The sequence below is a fragment of the Chelon labrosus genome (assembly GCF_963514085.1).
Source record: "Chelon labrosus genome assembly, chromosome: 14".
In the NCBI taxonomy this organism is placed as follows: domain Eukaryota; kingdom Metazoa; phylum Chordata; class Actinopteri; order Mugiliformes; family Mugilidae; genus Chelon; species Chelon labrosus.
The window spans coordinates 28466406-28480820 of record NC_140347.1 but is presented as its reverse complement, the minus strand read 5'-3'; positions in this window follow the sequence as shown (position 1 = coordinate 28480820).

Sequence of the window (14415 nt, the reverse complement as noted above, 5' to 3'; positions counted from 1 at the left end):
TCTCCATTTAAGGAAGGGGTTTTGGGGACTTTCTACTTTTGGCCTCTGGTCTTTGCTAAATCTAAGATGGCCGAGATTGCTGAAGGCTGTACGTTGTGTGTCTGAAAAGCGGCTTGTGGTATGGATGTGAAGCCGTTACATGTGAGCACATTTTATGCATGTCATAAAAATAATAGCCAAGAGCATTTCTTTTTTAACGCAGACACAGACAGTTTGTGGCACACATCACAGTCACTGAAATGAACGCTTTCAGAGGCATTCACGCTGTAAGCTTCATTCTCCATTTTGTGTACTCTTCCTTGAATGATTTCATTGTTTGTCTCTTCTTTTTGAATAAGCATGTGCCCCACCCCTCCCTGCAAACACCGCCACTACGCCTGGTAGCACAAATGGTGTGGGATCAAAAGAGTCGTGTAAACAACCCATGAAAAGGGTTATGTTACGGATGACACCATCGCTTAATTACAGTGTCTTTTAAGCAAGGCAGAGTCTTGCTCGTTGCAGTGATATACAGCCGTGGATCCAGATGATCCCGGCTGTTACTGGGCTTTCCTTTTCTTTTCTTTTCATTTTTTTTTTTTTTTTTTACAGCGAGACCAATAACAATGTTTAAAAGGGAACTAAATACTTATGAGTCCCTGATCGTGAATCCTTTCATTGCAATGCTGTGCCATCCATTTAGCCCTCTTTGATTCCCCTGAGTGTATACTTTAAAACACAAGTGTGGTTTAAATGCTAAAGAAGGATTGAAAGACCAGGGGGTCCCACGTATTAGCTGACCTTTGACCTTGTTTGTGCGGTTCTCCTTCCAGGCATGAGATGAGATCAGAGACCCCGGGCCTCGACTAGTTTATCAAATCACAAAACTAAAAACATAAAAAACAGACAACCCGAACGGTTTTGCAAAAGCTGGATGCATTGCTTACTCGCCATGGTATCTATAGCATAGTCTTTGTGTTTCATGTTTTCATGAGGAAGTGAGACAAATTGAGCTACATAAACACCTTCATAAAAAAAAGAAAAAAAAGGTACAGTAATAAAACAAGATATGGTTCAACTTTCATGCTCGGCTCAGACAACAGGAGTTATAAAATCAGCTGTATTGCATACATAAGGAGGAACTACATGACCTGATATACCATGACCTAGATGACTGAGAACCTTTACAGACATCCTAAAGGGCTTCACTTCCAGGAGTGTACCTCATCTGTCTAGACAAAAAGACTACCTAAGCATTTACATGCAGACTTAATTTTCCTGAAAAGCCCCACAGGTTGTAAGAGTGGAAATTTTCTGGGTCATGACTTTGAAATCCTCACCTTTATTTAGCCTAGGATCTGAATGTTTGCTCAGTAGGAAGTGAAGGGAGAGGTTTGTTGGTGGACAGAAATAGCTTCAAAGAACGTTGCCCCTCTTAGGTGTGCGGACGGGAATTTGGGGTAATAACGAGGGAAAACACTGACATCAGGTTCAACTCCCACACATATGTGCACACACACACACACACACACACACACACACACACAGGCACATTTCAATGCTCAGCCCCTGCTACTGTGGTGACTGAGGCCTGGACACGTTGGGATTAAGTGATGTCATCCCATAAGCAGCTCTTCTGTGGGCTCCCTGTGGGACCCCCGTGACCCCTCAGGAGCCACCTGCAGCGCATAAACATATCTCATAAGCACGTATCACAGGGGGTTTCACAGGAAAGGCCACAGCCCAGATGACCAACACTTCTGAGACGCAAAGGGCCGAAACCACAGCATCAAAACATTCCAGTCAGCCTGGTCAGGGGAAATCCACCTCAGGAATCTCAGTTACACTGTCGACTGAAACCAGCTGGGTCGCCGAGTGTGACAAGCTGAATAGGATGATAGTTTAATACTATGTTGTCTGGGCAGCATTGGTTTTACATTTTATTTTGTTCAAATATACTTTCTATAAAAAAATACTTTCTATACTTTCTATAAAAAGTTGGAAAGTAGAGTTGGTTGAAACCAGTGGTCAGGTGTATGGTCTCTTCTTTTATCTTTTTACTTTACTGACAGATCAGTTTATTAGGTTATAGTTTATTTATAGACATACCAAACCGATATAAAAGAACTATCTGAAACAAAGACTGATGGGAACTTGGTGTGTCAGGACCCTAATATTTTCTGGAACCGCTTGTCCTCTGGAGGGTCACAGGGAGGACTTGAGCCTGGGCTTGTGCAAGAGGCAGGGTACATCCTGGACAGGTCGCCAGTCTATCGCTGGGGTAATAGGCGGTTTAGGTTTCTGCGTTACGTTGACGCAGAGGCTACGACGACAACACAGCGTCTCTGTCCTGCAGAGGTATAAACTCCGCTTAACACAGAGAGACAGACAACCATTCACACTCACACCTACATCAGTATAGAATCACAGATTAACCCAATGAGCATGTCTTTGGACGGTGGGAGGAAACCAGAGTACCCGGAGAGAACCCACGCAGACACAGGGAGAACATGCAAACTCCTTCTTGCTGTGAGGCAAGGCCCCCACCCTAATAAGCAATTCAAATACATTTTAAAAGGAAGAGGAGGGTAGGATACATTATTTCAAGGTATTATACCAAATCATATCTGTTATCATGGTATAAATCATTAATAACTGATTTAATTACTATGAGCAAAGCCAGCAGTCTTTTTACGAAGTGGAACAATTTTTCCCAGTTCACTGACTTGAACTGATTACTTAGAAAGTTCTCCAAGTAGCTCTGTTCCTGTGCGGCGACTTATTAATGTGAAACCAAGTGCGGGAACCCTGGGATAATTTAGCATCAGGTACTTCGGTGACACCTCAAGTGCCGGAGCATATCTCTACATCTTAATTAGCACTTGTACTATCCATCCAGTGCAGGGAAAGTGTGTCGCAAACAGCCCAGGGGTGTTAAAGAAAGAGGCCCACTCCTGTACACACACTGATGCGCGTCTAATGAGTCCATCAGCTTGTCAGTGCTGCATCCCGGGGGAGCCTCCGTTCATGATTACCAGCGTGTCACATGCGAATGCTCGGAGATTGAAAGTGCCATCTGTCATTGCGTCTGACTGTGTGTTTTACCAAACAGGGGTTCAAGGTAATTCATGTGCAGTCGCACCTGTTTGTTGTTTTGTCAAATTGCAACAAGCTCCCGTCACATGTCACACCACTCTCATTTCCTCTATATCATCCACAAGACAAATGTGTACAACAGGCCCATAGGATGACTCTATGAAAGTCACATGCCACCAGAATACGAATTATTTACCAGATGTACCCCAAGAGGACATGCTGTATATTAAGGTTTCAATAATTGATCTATGTGTTAGTTAGTCACCACCACAACTTTCACACGTCAAGCAGAAAATGACGTCTGTCAATTTAACTTTGCATCTCAGAGCTGAAACAGGATCCCCCAGGGAGACACAGTAAGGTGGAATTACTCACTTAATATAAAAAGCTGTTGGACGGTGCACATCATCAACCTCTTCACCACGCCTGATGGTTTTAACTCTTGGATTCAGTCAAGCCTTTGAAAAAAAAAAGGAAATACTGTCACCGCGTCTTTTTTGCCTCAGCGTGAAGACGGAAAGCTTTTCATCAGCTGACGCAACAGCAAGCTTGTGTACAGATCGCATTACACGTCTCAGTCAGCAGTTTGTTTTTATCTGGCAGGATGTACAGGTGCACTTCTCGGTGGGGCGGCGAAAAATCGTAAAACCAGGTCAAATGAAATGGAAATAAAAATGAAAAGCAGTTGGTGTGTTTGATTTTCCCTAACATGATTTGAACAAAGTCAAATCATTCTTTCATATTTAATTAAAAACTCACTGATCTTGAATCTAAACGTATGGTTGAATGCCTGTACATTGCTGCTGCAACAGAGAAATTTCCCAGTTTGGGATTAATAAAGAAACTATCTATCTATCTATCTATCTAAAAATAATGACAGAATTGGGAGAAAAAAAAAGGAAAAACACCACAGTAGCAGTTTCTGTGTGCATCAAAAGGAGTGAATGATAAAGAGTCATGTGTTGCTGCCTCGCTATTGCACATGCTCGTGTTCTACACTCATTCGTGGACAGTTGTTCTCTCTGCACTTGTAACGTGCTTTGGTTTCTGGTCGACTTCCCCTAGGTGTGAAGGGTGAAGGGAAGTCTTCTGTGCCCATGTGATTCAAGTGTGCGACATACAAAAAGCAATCATATGATAAGACAGGCGCTTATGGTTTCAGAACGCTCCTTTTGCCCAGATACAGCCTGTGTGCGTGCGTGTGTGTGGCGGTGCGGGTGGGTGGGGGGTGGGAACTTGTTTACAGCTCACACACGCTGCTTTGAGTCCTCTCGACAAGGGAAGAAAGACAGCGTACCAGAACTTGGCAGAGTGAAAGTGCAGTGCACTAGCGGTGAGTTTTCAGGGATAAAAATACTGCCGGTGAGCAGCCTGGAGCTCAGCGGTGAGACTACAGGTACAACAGTCTTTAGGCTTTGAAGCTTCGCTTATCTGTGGCAATCAGCCCAGTGCACTGAAGTAGGTTAACCAAATCTCCATAAAATGCAAATGCCCTGCAATTCTTTGGATTAAACTTACTGGAAAGTCGCCTTTTTACATTGCTGAATATACAGAAGTTATATATATATGTATATGCTGATGATGTCTGTGTATTTTTAGAGTCTTGTTTCAGAATCCGTTTTCAGTATTATTCTCTCACATTTTGGAGCAGATAAAACCACTTAAGCCTTAACCACTGACTGTAAGACACAGCATTATGCATTTCTAGAGAGAAATAGGGGTTGTGTGAAGGCAGGGAAACCTTAAATGAGCAGATCCTGAGGGCGAGGAGCTCGGCGAGGGACCTGAGTGCCAACCAGCCCTGCAGCCTGGCAGCTCTGCGCTTGATTGGTCTCTGTGGGAAACGGGGATGGAGGGCAGAAATCCCATCTACATACACATGCATGCGCACAGCCGGCAGGCCATACGTACGCTGGCACGCATCTGAAGGCGTCGTACACAAAATATGCTTTGATAACATAAACCTCCACAAGCTGACATCGCTCTCTAAAGAAAAAAAGAAAAAAAAAAAAAAGAGGATATAGCCAGTTAAACAGCAGAAAACATACACACTCCCACATTAAAACACGTAACACCCACATTCAAACACATGACACCCACATACCACCCACACACATTAAGAGTCTCACAACACGGCTATGAGCACATGGGGGGATGGGGGGGCTGGGCTGACAGTGCCTGCATGTTCTCCTCCTATTCAGAAGCTAATTCTCCTGCGCTGGGATTCAAAGAGGCTGTCCAGCCACCTGCACCGAGGATGAGGGAGGATAGGAAGGGGGAGGAGAGGAAAGAAAAGAGGAGGAGGAGGAGGAGGTAGCAGTGGAAGAATGACATCACCTTCCCTGAAATGTCACCATTATCTCAAGGCCTCGGCTTAGCCGTCTACAGAGGTGACATCATCCTCTCTCCGCCCCTCCCCCCTCTGTTCTCTCCACGGCTGTGTGTGTGTCTGTGTGTGAGATGAGCGGGTGTGTTTGTTTATGCGCATGATGTGCAGGCGTATGCAGGAAAGCATTTTAGAGAGCGTTAGGAGCGCGAGTGGATGTTTGCCTGCACTCCGTCTTTTGTGGCTTCATACTGACACAGAGTAAAGCCTGCCTCACTGACACTTTAACGGGCTGAAAGTGGCTTAGTGTAGAAGTGGTAAAAACGTGGTCCAGTTGCTTTGAGCATATTAACACTAGATATAATCAAATTAGATCTCATTTTGTTTCTTGCTTTATTGTCTAGTATTTTATTTTTTGTTCATTTACACAGGATGATTTTCAATGTGCAGTACGTGTGGGTAAATACAACTGTATATTTGCCTGCAGTCATGACCCCTTCAGGATGCTGGAACGTAATGACATTTGCAGAGCTCAAAGGCCAAAGAAAAGTGCAGTTAAAATTTTTCTACGGAAACATCTCAGAGCAGCTTTCTCTGATTTGCTGGAAAATCCGCTATAAAAACATTTCCTGTGGACTATTCCTTTGGTGTACTTTTTGTTTTTCTCAGTTTGACATGAAGGGCTGCTCTAGCCGCTCTGCCTGGAGCCACGACAGAGTCAGCATAAAGGAAACCTCTGAGGGTGCTCCCACTGACTTCGTCACAAGTATGCATGGATAGCATAACCTTTGTTATTGTTTGCCACGCTGGCCCTGTTTACATCTGCCTGCCATTAAAATGCATCTCCACATGTCTCCAGTGGGCACTTGTGACGGGATCTCAGTCCCATGCGCTGGATGCAAATAAACATGTACATCCTTTGGGGTGCAGTAGAAAATTGTGGAGTCAGCTGCTGTTTCAAAACAATGGACCAGAACCATGAACAACTGTGTTGTCGTGGGGCTGGCCGCATGGTCAAATAATACAAAAAGTGGGCTTAAAGTGTTGGAACTCATAATGAGAAAATGCACCTGTCAGGCTGTTATTTACTACCCCATCCATAATGTTTGACCTATGCCCCAACACTTACAGTGCCTTGGTCTTTTCTGTCAGTGCATCATTCGCTTCAGGTGCTGGCTCAGTATCCAAGAGACCTTTTGTTTTGTCATAATTTTAAGTACTCCCATACTTTCAAAGCAAGATGTGATGTTTTAGTACTTACTAAGTTAGGCAAAACTGGACTGAGTATGATCACTTGAGTAGACAGTCTAAATGTGACACAGTGTATTCCCACAGCTACAAGAAATTTATCATATCATTAGCCTCATAGCATAATTGCCTAAGTCATTTTTTTGGCCACTGTTACAATATCAATAAAAAACACCAATGCGCCTGCTAAAAATTGTGTTTTTTCTTGTTTTCCGAAAGTGTTAAAATATGACTTAGGCAATTATGCTATGAGGCTAATGATATGTGGCCTAGACCCCTTCCAAATGTGGTCTGATCGACAGGGTCTCAATGTGTCCTCAGTGCGTCTTCAAGCTGGAAACGTCTTCACACATGCACTTACAGCTGTCCACTTTTGATTGGATCCTGATCTGGACCGTTTCCACCAACTGCTTTTCATCACCCATAACGTTAAATCCACTGACAGGAGAAGCGAATAGCATTGATCATCTTGTGACATTTCATTGTTTTGCTGGGAAACTTTTGGACCTGACATGGTGATGTTACTTTGACGTGTAGCACCCACCTAGACCAGACCAGGCACCTCCACCCCATAGCAATGACACAATGAACAGTATAAGGTGTTGACCTGGCCTCCAAATTCACTAGATCCCAAACTGATCAAGTATCTGTGGGATGATCCACAGAGGCCCCTCCCCTCAACTCATAGGACCCAAAGGTCCCCACTAACAACATTCTGTTGTCAGACACCACAGGACACCCTCAGAAGGCCCATGTCCATTCTCTGATGAATCACAACTGCACAAGGGAGACCTACACAATATTAGGAAAGTAGTCATAATGTTATGCCTGATCGGTGTACATTCATGCTGGAAAGTTTGCTGATATGCTGATGAATATTAGTTAATTATTTGAATGAGTTAAGTTCAGGTTTCAGTCAGAAACCGTTGCGTGTGAGGCTCTGAGGTGGCCTGAAAATTAAATTAGTTGATCATCAATATAAACACACAAGTGTAATTTTTATAGGCTGCGCTGATGGTCTGGGTGAGGGGATGACCTTTGTCGCATCTCACTCTCCATGTCTCACTCCCCTGATTTCCTATTATCTTTCTCTCTTTTGTGAACCATCATAAAGCCTTAATAATATAATGAGTGTCTCATAAACCTGACTCACATTTTATGGCGGTGCACAGATGCACTCAAACCTCCCAACAAATTGACCCCCCCCCCCCACCCGTCGGGCCACTCCGAAGATTGACCTCTGTCATGTTATTACACCATCTGATACCCTCAGCAGCTGACGCTCGTAAAAACCCACTGAAGCATGCCAGCCATGCCATCACCGCCCTTTGTACGTGTCCCAACACTCCCCGAGTATGCTCCCTCCGGGTCACATCCCACAAATGCCTCGGTGTCGGACTGCGTCAGAGGTGCAGAGAGGTGACAGGTAAATGTGTCATCTCATCTGTGCAGTTATTATTTCTGTGCCGAGGTTGAGTTCGTTCACTTGCTCAACTCTTCTCGGCATCTGGGAGAAACTGAACTGAACTTCTGGTGCCATTGGAAAGTAAAATAAAGATCTAAGCAGGGCGGCAACTTTGTATAACCAGAAGGTTTTCAGTCACCACACCAAAAATAACTTCATATTCAGATATATAACAGATGTTACACGTCCTGGAATTCAAACCTCACTTAAGTCATCCTTCAAAAATCTTCAACTAAATCAATGGCCCATTCATTCTTTGTGGAGGAGTCCAGAATTTTACATCTTAATAAAAGCTGTAAGGGATCTGAAATCATTTTAAATGAGGGACTTGCAGAGATTGATCATCTGACTCCGCAGGTGATTTGGGCTTTGAGGAATCATTTAGTGTAAAATCAGGGAGTCAGTAACAAGCTGGTGAACAGACTGCTAAAGAGCATGGTATTTGTTGGGAGTTAAAAGGAGAGGGAACGTTTGCATTTATCAGCTGGACAAGAAACATGACCTCCAGATGAATGTTGCTCCATATCTGGCAAGCGCTCGCTGGCATGTCAGCCATACCAACTTTAGTAGGTGACAATCTGTCAGTTTTAAAGAAAAAAGCATCACACTGTTGTGTGTAAGGACCGAACTACTGTGGGATGATAAAATAAAATAAAATAATGTCTCAAACTCACTGAAGACGCTCCACATACAGTCAGTACTCACAAAACAGGTTTTCTAACGATAGGATTGTAGCATTTAGATATGTATTGTGCTTTATATGTATATTGCAGATGCACCTGTCTGGAGTATTCATTTTTTTAATTTACTTACCAACTAAATGAATGACTAGTAACTTTTATAGCAAGTACAATAACTCTAATATATTGCTACATTTCAGCAGTATTCAGAGCAGTATGTATAGATGGGATTTACATCTTGGAGTTGCAACTCACCCATGGCATTGTGTTTTCTCTGGGGGGAGAAATTAGCCAATATGCAGCCAGAACATCTTCAGCGCCATCTCAGGACAAAACATACACGTCCTGTCAGTAAGCCACCTGAGTTTTTTAAGAGGGAACTTTCAGAATTCAAGTCATCTCAAGACACAATGCGGAAAGCCTCCACAACATCAGCCAAAGCCCTGGAGGCCCCTCGTGTGGTGTCTTTGCTCGAAGCTGAAGCCAAGAAACCTTTCACCATATGTGAAGATCTGCTCCTTCCCGCCGCTGTTGTGCTAGCTGAGACCATGCTGGACAGAAATGCAGAGGAGAAATTAAAGACCATGCCTTTGCCAAATGACACCGTTTGCCGCAGAGTTGATGAAATGGGAACAAATATTATCGAGCAAGTTGTGGAAAAACATGGCACCTCTTTTTCCCTCCAGCTGGATGAAGCCACAGATGTCAGTGGAAGTGCACAACTTGTGTCATGATTTTGTGCTTAGTTTTCCTGGGTTTCTGTTTCCTGTTTTATTTTGTTAAGTTCTTGACTTCCTGTTTTGTGTTACTCCCTGTGTTTCCCTGTTTTGATTAGATCATTGATTTCTCCTTGTGCTCTGTCTGTGTCACCTGTGTCTCATCACCCCTCTGTTCCCCGTGTGTATATAGCCCTGCCTTCCGCTTTGTTCTCTGTGATGTCGTACTTGTCACTTGTCTTGTTGTACTCTCCGTAGTTGTTTTCATGTCATGATGGTAGTTACTCAAAGTTTTGTCATGTCACGTTCGTGGATAATGTTTCATTGAAGTTTTTTGTTTCCTTAAGTTTGGATTTTCTGCCAGGACAGCAGCGCCTTTAGATTTGTCTGTTTTTGTTAATTAAGTACCTTTTTGCCTCCATTTGGGTCCTACCTCCTTTGTGCTCCTATCCTGCAACCCCCTTTTTTTGACACCTTGTTGCATTTGTGAGATAAGTCGATACTGACGACATTTATTATCACATACTTTTTAATGATGTCATCACTTTCTTTTGTGATAACGGCATGAGTTGGAAATCCTGCAGCAGCGTCTGCATGGACATAGAAGTGTCAATGATGGGCGGCGCGAAAGGGCTCACAGCGTGCATTAAAACGTGGTGGACTCACTGTGTCATACACAGGGAGGCATTGGCGGCCAAGAAAATGAGCCCTGTGTTACATGACGCTTTGAACGACAGCATTAAAGTGATCAACTTTATAAAGTCAAGGCCACTTAATGCGCGCCTATTTCGCCACCTCTGTGAATTGGATTGTCAGTGAAGCACAAGCTCAAGTGTGTCACTAAAATGGAAGAAAAGGACTCTGTAAAATGCAACAATGTCTTTTGGTGTCTCAACAATGCTGACAGATTGCAACTTTAAGATGTCAGTCTAATTTTTGATCCTTAAAGAAGTTATTTTAAGATAAAACATTAGTTAACATTTGCTATGCTCTTTTTTTGATACTTTGTGAATATATGTTTATAATTAAATTCACAAATTCAGTTTGAGAACAGATCTTTATTGTAATCCCAAAAGAGGGAACTTTAAGTTGATACTTGTTTTATGTGCACAAATCTTTAATCATAAATAAGTTAATTATTTCTTTGTTAATAAGTTTTAAATTATTGTTTGTGTATTTTTAATTCCAAATATTTCAACATAGACCACTACATATGAGCAATGTCTTGCAGTTACAAAGTTTAAGAAACACAACACTGACGCTACAGTGTTGTGTTTTGTGTCTTTTTTTCAACCAAAAATGCTTTTCTCCAGTTAAGGGGTACTTTGTTGAAAAAATGTTTCACAGAGGATACATCACTGAAAAAAGTTTGTAAACCTTTGCTCTAATAAACCCAATAATGCCACAATCAGAACAAAAGCTCCTCCTGTAACCACCTCATCGAAGCAGACTGGCCTGATCAGAAGGACTTTTCAATCAGATTTTACAAGGGTGTAAACCTTTGATAACATCTTCAATAGGAAAATATTAGCGCTTAATAACCCTGCAAACGTTTGATCTGATTGTTTCTCTCTGGGTGAAGTGAGCACATTCTGTCATGTTTGCTCGATCCGAGGAACTCATCAGATGACGAGTTTCTGAGTATTGGACAGAAAAATGCCTGTGGCAAAAGAATGTGTTATTCAGACGTACGAAGCTGGAATCAACGTGGGCTGCACTGTTGAAGATGTGGGACTGTCTCTGTTAACTTCTTTTATTGAATGAATTCAGTGTTGGCAATAAAGAAAAAAAACAATAACCTTCTTTTTCTGTTATATATGTAGAGATTTGACTCTCCACACTGGGCAGAATGACTTTGCCCACGTAAAAAAGTCCTAATTGGTGTTTTTAGGCAAACTCACATACATGTATCTTATTGCATCATTTTATGCTATTGTTTTATTTTATTTTATGTCCATGTAATCTGTAAAATTAGCATCTGTTAGATAGATAGATAGATAGATAGTTTCTTTATTAATCCCAAACTGGGAAATTTCTCTGTTGCAGCAGCAATGTACAGGCATTCAACCATACATAAATATAACAAAAGCTAAAATCAACAATAAAAATAAAATAAGTATACACAATATTAACAAGATTATAAGATAAGTGAATAAGTGAATATTAAAGGTGAATATTAAAAAGAAATGTTAAATTAGATTGCAATGAGGTGTACTGAATATAGGTAAGATTAAAAATGTACAGCCATTTACCCAAAACAAACATGTGCAAATGTGCAAGAAAAAAAAAAAAAAAAAAAAGTCCAGAGTGTCATCTGTCACACACAGTTGAGGAGTTGTACAGACTGATGGCTTGGGGCAGGAAAGATTTCCTGTAGCGTTCTTTGAGACAACGAAGTTGTCTGAGCCTTCTGGAGAAGGTGCTCCGTTGTCTGTCTATATCAGTCTGTCTATATATTCTCCGTTGTCTGTATATGTCAGGATGATTTTAGTCGGGTTGAAAATAAGGTAAATGAAGTACTTAAATGAGATCAATACACATACTTTTACTGTCTGGCTTTCAATTTCATATTTAACCTTTTTTTTTTTTAAATATGATTCTTATACATTTATTTTAGAATAAAACTAATCTTGTCTTAACATAAATTGCTGAATCTACATTAAACAAAATTGAATACTGTGATTTATGTTCTATTTCTTTGTGTAATGTTTTGAACTTAAAAGAAAAATCTGCATAGAATGAGCCGAGTAAAGCTAATGACTAATTTATTTATCAGTTAAAGTCCATTTCCCCAACATTACAGATTTTTTAGTGATGGTCTAACCTGTGTTGCTGACCAGTCTAACCTGCTTTTAATGACCTGCTGTTTTTTGCTGTTTCTACTGTGGGACCCATTTAACCACCACTGTGACCTTTACTCTTCCCTCCAGGAGGCTTAATTGTATATCATTTTAAACAACAGGCCTCTGTTCAGCGTACTTCTTAAAGGATTCGCATGAGATATTCTTGTGCATTTTAATTTGTTTGCTAAAGCCGTAGTGCGGGGTCCCTGCTGCTTCTCACCCTTATTGTAATGCAGGGCAGGTTTGTAATCCAGTCCTGGCCCGGGCCACTTCACACCTCAGTGAAAACTGCGGCCTCCCGCTGAGTGTGGATGAGATTCAATGACCACATTTTACAGGGGAGGCACATACATAAACACTAGAGACCTACTACACACCTGCAACCCAAACCAAATAACTCCCCCACGCAATCTCTTTGTCCTGCAGGTGTCCTTTCTACGAGTCAAAAGGTGAACAAATAGAGAAACAGGGAGCAGTCAGAGCTAACCATTACTCAGAGAAGTGATGTCAACAGCTCTCTGACCTCAGAGGTCACCGGTGGAAGAATACGGTCTTAAGAGTCATCGAGGGAAAGATAAATATTCCAGACATTATTAAAGAGACAGAAGGTGGTGGTGGTGGTGGTGGTGGTGGTGGGGGGGGGGTTAGCAGACCTGTAAGATCAAAGCATTCCTCATCAACCATTCGCACAGCAAGCACTCAGGGCGTGGACGTCAGTCATTAGAGTGGGATTCTTGGACAGGAGCGGCAGTCATTAGAGCATTTATAACAGTTCATCCCTCATAAAAGAGCAGCCTCTAAAAATAGGGGCATGTCAGACCGATTCAACCACAAAAGAAATATTTGCTCTCTGGGTAGTGAGCGCCTTCAGAAGTTCTGGGCAAAAGTGTCACACTGCTAGAATAAACATGAATTAAATTAAACATAACACGCATCAGCAGATATTATGTGTTGAGTGCTGAGGTAATTACTTGGCGCTTCATTGCATTTTAGAGTGAAATGTTATTTTTACATGTAATGTTGTGTTTTGCCGTTTAATGTATATATTTTATGATATTACTATTATTAAGATACATTCATAGATTAATGAATCAGGAAAGAAATCAATATTCATTCTATATTTTCTTTTTGTCTATAAATCTCATGAAAACACAAACTACAACAAGTCATTAAACAGACTAATACGTATTATTCTCTGAAGGCATAGACCAAATTAGCTCATTCATTTGTGCCACAGATGAAAATAAACTATTAAAATCATAGCAGTGAGCAGTGAACTGTTTTTCTATCTATTTATTGTTAGACCCACAAAGGCCTGTCAGATGAGCTCCAATATCCCTCCATCAGCACCACACAGCATGGTCCAGATGTGTACATCTGATTTGATTTTAGACTGCTTTAAATACTGTTACAGATCTTTTATATATATATATATATATACACTTGTATAGCCATTGTTTAGTTTAGTGGGGTTGCATCTGTATGACCATATGCAGGCAGGACCTGGGTATTTTAGCCATGTGTTTAATTCAATTCAGTTTTATGTATATAGCGTCAATAACAATACAAATTGTCTCAGACGCTTTACAACATCTGGTTTGAAACCCCCAGAGCAAGCCTGAAGGCAACGGTGGCAAGGAAAAACTCCCTTTTAACAGGAAGAAACCTTGAGCAGAACCCAGCTCATATGGAGGGACCCATCTGCCTAAGGCCAGCCGGGTACAGACAGAAAAGAGAGAGGATAGGAGGAATGAGATAAACATACACCTGTCATGGGGGGAGAGAGGGACACACAGCAGTTAATATGCTATACAGTAAGAGCACAGAATTACACGACTAGTAGTAGATAAGAAGTTAGAGGACAAGAGCTCGGTGCCAGAGAAAAGAAAGTGGAGGATCCGCGAGAGAAGAGAGAAGAGAGAAGAGAGAAGAGGACATGTGCTCAGTGGATCGTCTCCCAGCGGCCTAGGACTATTGCAGCATAACTCAGGAATTTATTACAGCTAAATGTTTAAATTAATTGAGCATTTTAGCATACTATTTAAATTTATTGTAATCGATT